The following is a 7,920-nucleotide window of genomic DNA, read 5'->3' on the forward strand; positions in this document are numbered from 1 at the left end:
TGTGAGATCTAGAGTGTCAAGGTGTTGTTTGAACATGTCCCAATCAGCCTGAGAGTAAGCTGGAGAGGGGCGGACAGGAATTAGTATGGGGTTAGAAGAAATATGAAGAATGACAGGAAGGTGGTCAGATCCGGAAAGTGGGCCAGGTGTTGTGAAATGGTGTAGATGTGCACTGGCTCTGTTTGTGAAAATTTTGTCAGGAGTGCCTTGGCCATTATGTGTGAAGACAGTGGGGAAGTAAGGACCAAGGTGAATGAGATGCTTTTGTGTGACAAGAGTATGGAGTTGCCTACCATGCAGGTTGGTGTAGTTGTCATGGAAGGCCGTGTGTTTGGCATTGAGGTCGGCAGGGAGGTATACAGGGACATGTGTGTGATTAAAAAGGATGGTTAGATCATGAATATTAATGTTTTGGTTAGGTCTGGTGTAAGTCGTGTAGAGTATAATGGGACCATGTATTGTGTAAATTTTCACAGCCATGCCGTGAGAATATGTAAATGGGAGGGATAAGAATTCATGTTTGATGGTGCCTCTCACCAGAATAGCTACGCCATTCCAGTTGTCGGCAGGGGAATGACGGGTTGTGTATCCAAAGTGTCTGACACGTTGATCATCAAGCACACACACGTGCTGTTTAACAGCAACACTTCTAGTCGTTCAGACTCGACGAGGTCAGCAAGAATGTGTTTGTTTGCGTTATAAGCTCGTATGTTAAACTGAATAATCTTAAGGGCCGTGGTTGGGTTTATCTGAAGGTGGGAGATAGATGTCTTTCATGTATTTATCAGGATAACCTATCATAACTATACCTTCAGTTGATCTGTTCTTGATAGGTCGTGTGTCTTTACGATGGTGCTTGGGGTCAGAACAGGGAGGAGAGGAGGAGGTTGGGCAAGAAGAGGAGGGGGGGCGAGAGGAGTAGGTAGGACGAGATGAGGAGGTGGGGCGAGAGGAGGTGGTGGGGAGAGAGGAGAAGGTAGAGGGTTGGTTTAATAGGGTATTAACTGTAGCCAAATTCTTATTGAAATTAGGAGAGTCAGTGAAAGTGGGTTGCAAGGTAAGAGAACGAGACCTATGAGAGGGATTAGGGGAACGAGAGTGACGAGTAGTAGCAGAACAAGGTTGAGGTCATCCAGTACTGGAGCCTGAGCTAGTGGAGGGAATGGGAAGAGAGGAGCGGGGCAGGCGAGTAGGAGGAGAAAGATCTACTTGAGTAGAAACCAGAAGAGGGGTTTCAGGAGAGGAGAAAATGGTAGTAGGAAGGCGTTCAGCCGTGGGAAGAGAGAAGTCAGGAGGGAAAGTGATGGGGTCTAAGTTATTAGCTTTGAGAAGATCGTTTAGAAGAGTGGGGTAATTAACTTCCTTGAATGCTTTAGAACAGTATACAGCGGTGAGCACAATAGTCTCGAGAACATTAGATTGTTTAGAGGGCGAAGGAGCAGTGGCTAGACGAGTGTGGACGGCAGCAGCATAAGAAGGATAGGCTGTAGAGGTAGAAGAGGAAGCAGAAGGAACAGAAGTATTAGGTTGGGTATTGGTTGAAGGTGTTGGCTGTGGTTGTGGGAATGGAGTCAAGACAGGGTTTGGAAGGTTAAGTGGTTGGTCTTTGCATAAGGAGGAAACATATTCCTTATGAGAAGGGCATTGAAAAGAAGTAGCAGAATGCGCCTGAGAGCAGTGCAAGCAATGGGGAGGGCTAGTACATTTCTGCCATGTCTGGCCTGTAGAACACCACTTGGAACATAGCTGTTACTTGTAACAAGCACTCTTTAAATGTCCAAAGTGAAGGCATTTGAAACACTGATGAACAGAGCATAGGAAGAAACAGTGAAGTGGGTGGATGAATGAAGTAGTTGGCACGAACACCATGTTTAAACAACATATCAACCTCTGCTGGGGTAGAACATCTGATTTTAAGGACTTTGGAATTTGCAGGGTGAAAGAGTTACTCAACTGTAACCTGGTTTTGTGAAGAGATGTCAGTCATCAAAGCAACTTTGTCACGTTCATAGTCAGTAATCAGTGAAGAGTCCACAAATTTTGCCACAACTGTGCTCCTGGCCTTATGGTCAGGAGCACAGTCGATAGCAAAACCTGCCTTAGAGAGCTTATCTCGAACATCAATTGAAAATTTCTTATGACCAGAGTCTTTGGTAAGATGGGTAAGGAAGAAGGATGGGTAAGGATAGAAATATTGGAAAAGGGTGGGAGGGGGGAGTGAGGTAGGATATAAAAGAGAAGTAACACAACCACTTTGGTGCAATTTAAAAACTATGTGTGTGTAATAATAGAAAATTCTTGAAGGGGTATAATACTAACCCATCAGAGTCACATAGATATAACAGATATATAGGTACAAGACTCTGAATTGGTAGTAGATATACAAGTTACATAACGAATATTTAAACGGCAAGGCAAGGCGGTAATTGTCTACAGAACTCATGAAGAATTACTTGACATGTTAGCTTGTTTCAAGGTGGTGTCCCGCCATAGTAGATATAAAAGTAGAAATGTTATACAAGATATCTCCCTAATTAGGGGCGATAATTTTCTTAGTAGACATGGAAGGGTTCTGGTGTTACCCAATCATCTTCATCTGCAGGGAGGTTGGTCAAGATCATTGGTCGATGGTAATCGTCCTTATGGATGAAGTGTCGCACCATCTGTGGGAGAGTCATTCTTTGTTGAACATTAAGTTGGAAAATTGTAATCCCCATTATTTCTTGCGCTTCACACGTGTACTGCGGTCTGAACGTCTGCAAGTAAATTCATGTTTGGTATACACACTATCCCTGCTGGACTCGTCAAGGGGAGGAGGGAAATTCTGAGTAGTTGCTTGTGTACCAAAAGTGTCACCATCCTCACTAGAGTTGGTAATATTAACAGAATCATTAAAGTCATTAGAGTCATCATCAGGAAATTGAGGTGTGATATTCCCAGTTTCAGGAAGCAGAGGCTCGTGAGAGTTAATGGGAGACTGCGGAGGCTCCAAGGGAAAATTTGGTAGGCCAGGTGAATTACCCTGGGAAAGTTCCTGTTCAACAGGATCAGCTGCAATAGCGGAAGCGTAAGCATCAATCTCTGGGGCATGGTTAGGGTCAGGTATTGACTCCTCGGGTTGAGGGGAGTTGACAACCTGGGTATGAGTTGACAACCTGGGTATGCGAGGCGGGTGGTCCCTGAACAAGGTATGAATTAGGCGTATTTGTAGAGGTAGAGTAGGGCACATACTTCCTGTTTTGAGAGGGCTGGGCCATAATAACCTTAACATTATCTGGGATAGTAATGGGAGTGATCCCATTAGCCATTTACAAATCATTAAAAATATTAGAGCAGAGTTGAATGTCACCACCTGCTATGTCCTTGGCCATCATATACATTAGTTGGGCTCTCGTCATATCCCCCGGCTGAGGGTACCTGAGACATGGGAGGTGAGGATGGACCTCGTAGTTGCCATTGTGTATGTTGTAGGTGAGGGTTAGATTGGGGCACTCCAAGAGGGGCAGAATTCCAAACATTGGAACCGGTGGAAGAGACCTGAAGAGTCCCACTAGATCCAGGCAAAGCTGGGAAGCAAGTCTGGGACATTGCTGGAGGTGCCTGAAGAGTGGTCTTCGAAGAATTGGATAGTTACTTGGCTTCTAGAAAGGACTTTATACAATCTAACAGATGATTATACAGTCTGTCCTCAAAATTACTCATTGCCAACTTTACATGAAGAAGTCAAATAGAGAAACATATCCCGGATCAAAGCATAACCTAAAAAAATTAAACATGTCTCAGAAATCTTCTATCACCAAAAATCCAAAAGATTCCTCGCTATGAAGAGACAACATGAGATTCTGCAAAGGAGAGCAAATGTAAGCACTAGTAATGACGCTGTTGGTGGTAGTAGTGGATGTTCACTATAATGATGTTGGTGGTAGTAGTGGATGTATAATGATGTTGGTGGTAGTAGTGGATGTACACTATAATGATGGTAGTAGTGGATGTACACTATAATGATGCTGGTGGTAGTAGTGGATGTACACTATAATGATGCTGGTGGTAGTAGTGGATGTACACTATAATGATGCTGGTGGTAGTAGTGGATGTACACTATAATGATGATGGTGGTAGTAGTGGATGTACACTATAATGATGGTGGTAGTAGTGGATGTACACTATAATGATGATGGTGGTAGTAGTGGATGTACACTATAATGATGTTGGTGGTAGTAGTGGATGTACACTATAATGATGGTGGTAGTAGTGGATGTACACAATAATGATGCTGGTGGTAGTAGTGGATGTACACTATAATAAAGCTGGTGGTAGTGGATGTACACTATAATGATGCTGGTGGTAGTAGTGGATGTGCACTATAATGATGGTGATGGTAGTAGTGGATGTACACTATAATGAGGCTGGTGGTAGTAGTGGATATACACTATAATGATGGTGGTGGTAGTAGTGGATGTACACTATAATGATGGTGGTGGTAGTAGTGGATGTACACTATAATGATGGTGGTAGTAGTGGATGTACACTATAATGAGGCTGGTGGTAGTAGTGGATGTACACTATAATGAAGCTTGTGGTAGTAGTGGATGTACACAATGAAGCTGGTGGTAGTAGTGGATGTACACTATAATGATGATGGTGGTAGTAGTGGATGTACACTATAATGAGACTGGTGGTAGTAGTGGATGTACACTATAAAATCATTTACAAGATCAATCATACTTAATGATTCGGTCTGCATTTTCTGGAACAGTCAGAGTCCATAAATACTATTTTTACTACTGTTCTTTTAATAAAATGTTTTATTTATAATTGAATACAAGAAAAAGATTACCTTATGCATGAATTTAATCTGTAATTTTTTTTTTTTTTGCACATTTTACTTACGTACATAGCAAAACAAAATTGCAGTCAGCAAGATTAATTTATTTTTTTTTATTTTATCAAAAAAAAAAAAAAAAAACAGACTAAAACATTTAAGATAAAATGAAGATCATTTGTTTTTCTCATAAGAGAGGTATTGCGCTTATTAATGTGTAAGATCTTTGTGCAGCAGTCGGATGAGAAAATTTTCTTTCTGTGGAATATTTTCTTTCTGGTGGTGTTGTTAATCAGCGGTGGTAGTCATTGGTACTACCACCTCATGTACCCTAGCATATGTACCCTGGGCACATATGCTAGGCTGTGGCAGTGATGGGTGCATGAGGACTTGTCTGTTAGGGTTCACCATGGTGATGGTAGACATACGCGAGAGGTCACATGCTACTGGTTTACCACTCGTCTTTGAGGAAGAACTTGGTACTCGCACAAAGGAACGTAAAGGCTCACCAATTTGGAACGGTGCGACCATTGTTGCTGGGCGGCAGAAACTCCTTCGCTTCCCCTGGTTATATTCACTGTATTTAAAATCTCACTAATATACAGAGATAAACATTGCAATTTATACATAAATTTCATGAATATTTTTCCAAACCATTATACATACTGACATAAAAATATACATGAAAAAACTTGCCTGAATAATTACTCCCAGCTGTAGCGAAGTATTAATGGTCTAACAGTTTCTTCACAATATAAGGTAAATACACATTAATCTGAAAAGCATGATAAGCACTTTAATTAACTTCAATGAAAAGAAAACGAATACACACAAATATTTACTATTACTATGAAGTTAGTACGACAGAGAAAGTTTTTGTTACTTAGCTCTTACAGATTTTAATGTTAATTAGTCAATTAAACTTTTTATACAGGAGGCTCTGCTTATACAGCAGTTGCTGCTGTAAAGTGGAAATTGCAGTTAAGTACGACATAGCCTTTTTTTCACTTTCAAATGCATATAAAAGCCTGATAAAATGTTTCCACTATCATATATTGGTGCTACTTTGGCTTGTTATCTACAAGGAAAATGATATATACACTTACATTGCGATCTACACCTTATATTGCAATCAACACGGTACCTTGCCTAACCTGACCTGACCTAACCTAACCTAGGTTAGGTTAGGTACCGTGTTGATTGCAATATAAGGTGTAGATCGCATGACAAAGTAGATTCATGACACGTAGATAACAAGCCAAAGTAGCACCCATATGTTAAATAAGCAGTAGAGCTAGACCTAAAAAATGCATATACAATACACACATAAGTTAAAATATTTTCAGCCTTAACTTATAGTGAATGGTGAATATATATACTAGAAGAAGTCTGAATAAGTGAAGACTGGCTATAACTGAAAACTGCTGCATTAGCAAAACACTGTAAAACAAGCGCCGTAAAGCAGGGCCCAACAGTATTAAGAGAAAATAATTGAAATCAAATTTTTCTCTAAGCTTATATAAAAGTATTATTAATTTCTGCTTTAAAATTTAACAAATGCTCTTTGATGTAAGATAAAAGTCACTGCTTTATCTTGATGCATATTCCAGATAACATTCAGATATGAAGTAAGAGGGAAATATAAATAAACAGATATGGAAGAGCCGCCTTCCATATCTCCTCGCCAGTGATATCTTTTTGCAATGCAAAAATTTTAGACATAAGATATAAAGTCAGTTTTCTGCTGCTGAAAGTTTAATTGTTCATATTTCATTTTCATTTAACATTTCTATTGCGATTATCCAGAGAGTCAATGGATTACACAGGGAGACAATGGATTACACAGGGAGACAATGGATTACACAGGGAGACAATGGATTACACAGGGAGATAATGGATTACTCTGGGAGACAATGGATTACCCAGGTAGACAATGGATTACCCAGGGAGACAATAAATTACCCAGGGAGACAATAAATTACCCAGGGAGACAATGGATTACCCAGGGAGACAATCAATTGCTCAAGGAGACAATGGATTACCTAGGGAGACACTGCATTACTCAGGAAGACCATGAATTACTCAGAGACAATGGATTACCCAGGGAGACAATGGGTTACCCAGGTAGACAATGGATTACCCAGGGAGACAATGGATTACCTAGGGAGACAATGGATTATCCAGGGAGGCAATGGATTATCCAGGGAGACAATGAATTACTCTGGGAGACAATGGATTACCCAGGAAGACAATGGATTACCCAGGGAGAAAGTAGATTATTCTGGGAGACAAGCTGTATAGCCCTTGTGGCTTAGCGCTTCTTTTTGATTATAATAATAATAATAATCTGGGAGACAATGGATTACCCTGGGAGAAAGTGAATTACTCAGAGAGATAGTGGTTTACTCAGGGAATGAGTGGATTACCCAGGGAGAGTGAATTGCCCAGCGAGAGTGAATTGCCCAGCGAGAGTGAATTACCCAGCGAGAGTGAATTACCCAGCGAGAGTGTGGATTGCCTGAGAGAGCGGATTACCCAGGGAGTGTGGATTACCCAGGGAGAGTGTCGATTATCCAGGGAGTGTGGATTACCCAGGGAAAGAGTGGATTACCCAGGGAGAGAATGATTACCCAAGGAGAGAGTGGATTACTCAGGGAGAGAGTGGATTACTCAGGGAGAGAGTGGATTACCCAGCGAGAGAGTGGATTACTCAGGGAGAGAGTGGATTACCCAGGGAGAGAATGGATTACCCAGAAAGTGTATTACTCAGGGAGACAGTTGATTACCCAGGGAGAGTATGGATTACCCAGCAACAAAAGAAAAACGAAAGTTTCTCTTTTAAATTTAGTAATTTATACGGGAGAAGGGGTTACTAGCCCCTTGCTCCCGGCATTTTTATTCGCCTCTTACAACACGCATGGCTTACGGAGGAAGAATTCTGTTCCACTTCCCCACGGAGATAAGAGGAAATAAACAAGAATAAGAACTAGAAAGAAAATAGAAGAATACCCAGAGGGGTGTGTATATATATGCTTGTACATGTATGTGTAGTGTGACCTAAGTGCAAGTAGAAGTAGCAAGACATAACTGAAATCTTG

General features: G+C 41.1%; 1 long non-coding RNA gene across 1 annotated transcript; it reads right to left on the bottom strand.

The window, feature by feature from the left end:
• Positions 1–3,955: 3,955 nt before the first annotated feature.
• Positions 3,956–5,935, bottom strand: LOC138851542 (uncharacterized). Its single transcript, XR_011391273.1, has 2 exons — positions 5,519–5,935; positions 3,956–5,386 (listed from the first exon to the last, which is right to left on the bottom strand). It is a non-coding gene; the product is annotated as an uncharacterized lncRNA (long non-coding RNA).
• Positions 5,936–7,920: the final 1,985 nt, after the last annotated feature.

Source organism: Cherax quadricarinatus, unplaced genomic scaffold (genome assembly GCF_038502225.1).
Source record: "Cherax quadricarinatus isolate ZL_2023a unplaced genomic scaffold, ASM3850222v1 Contig935, whole genome shotgun sequence".
Taxonomy (NCBI): Eukaryota; Metazoa; Arthropoda; class Malacostraca; order Decapoda; family Parastacidae; genus Cherax; species Cherax quadricarinatus.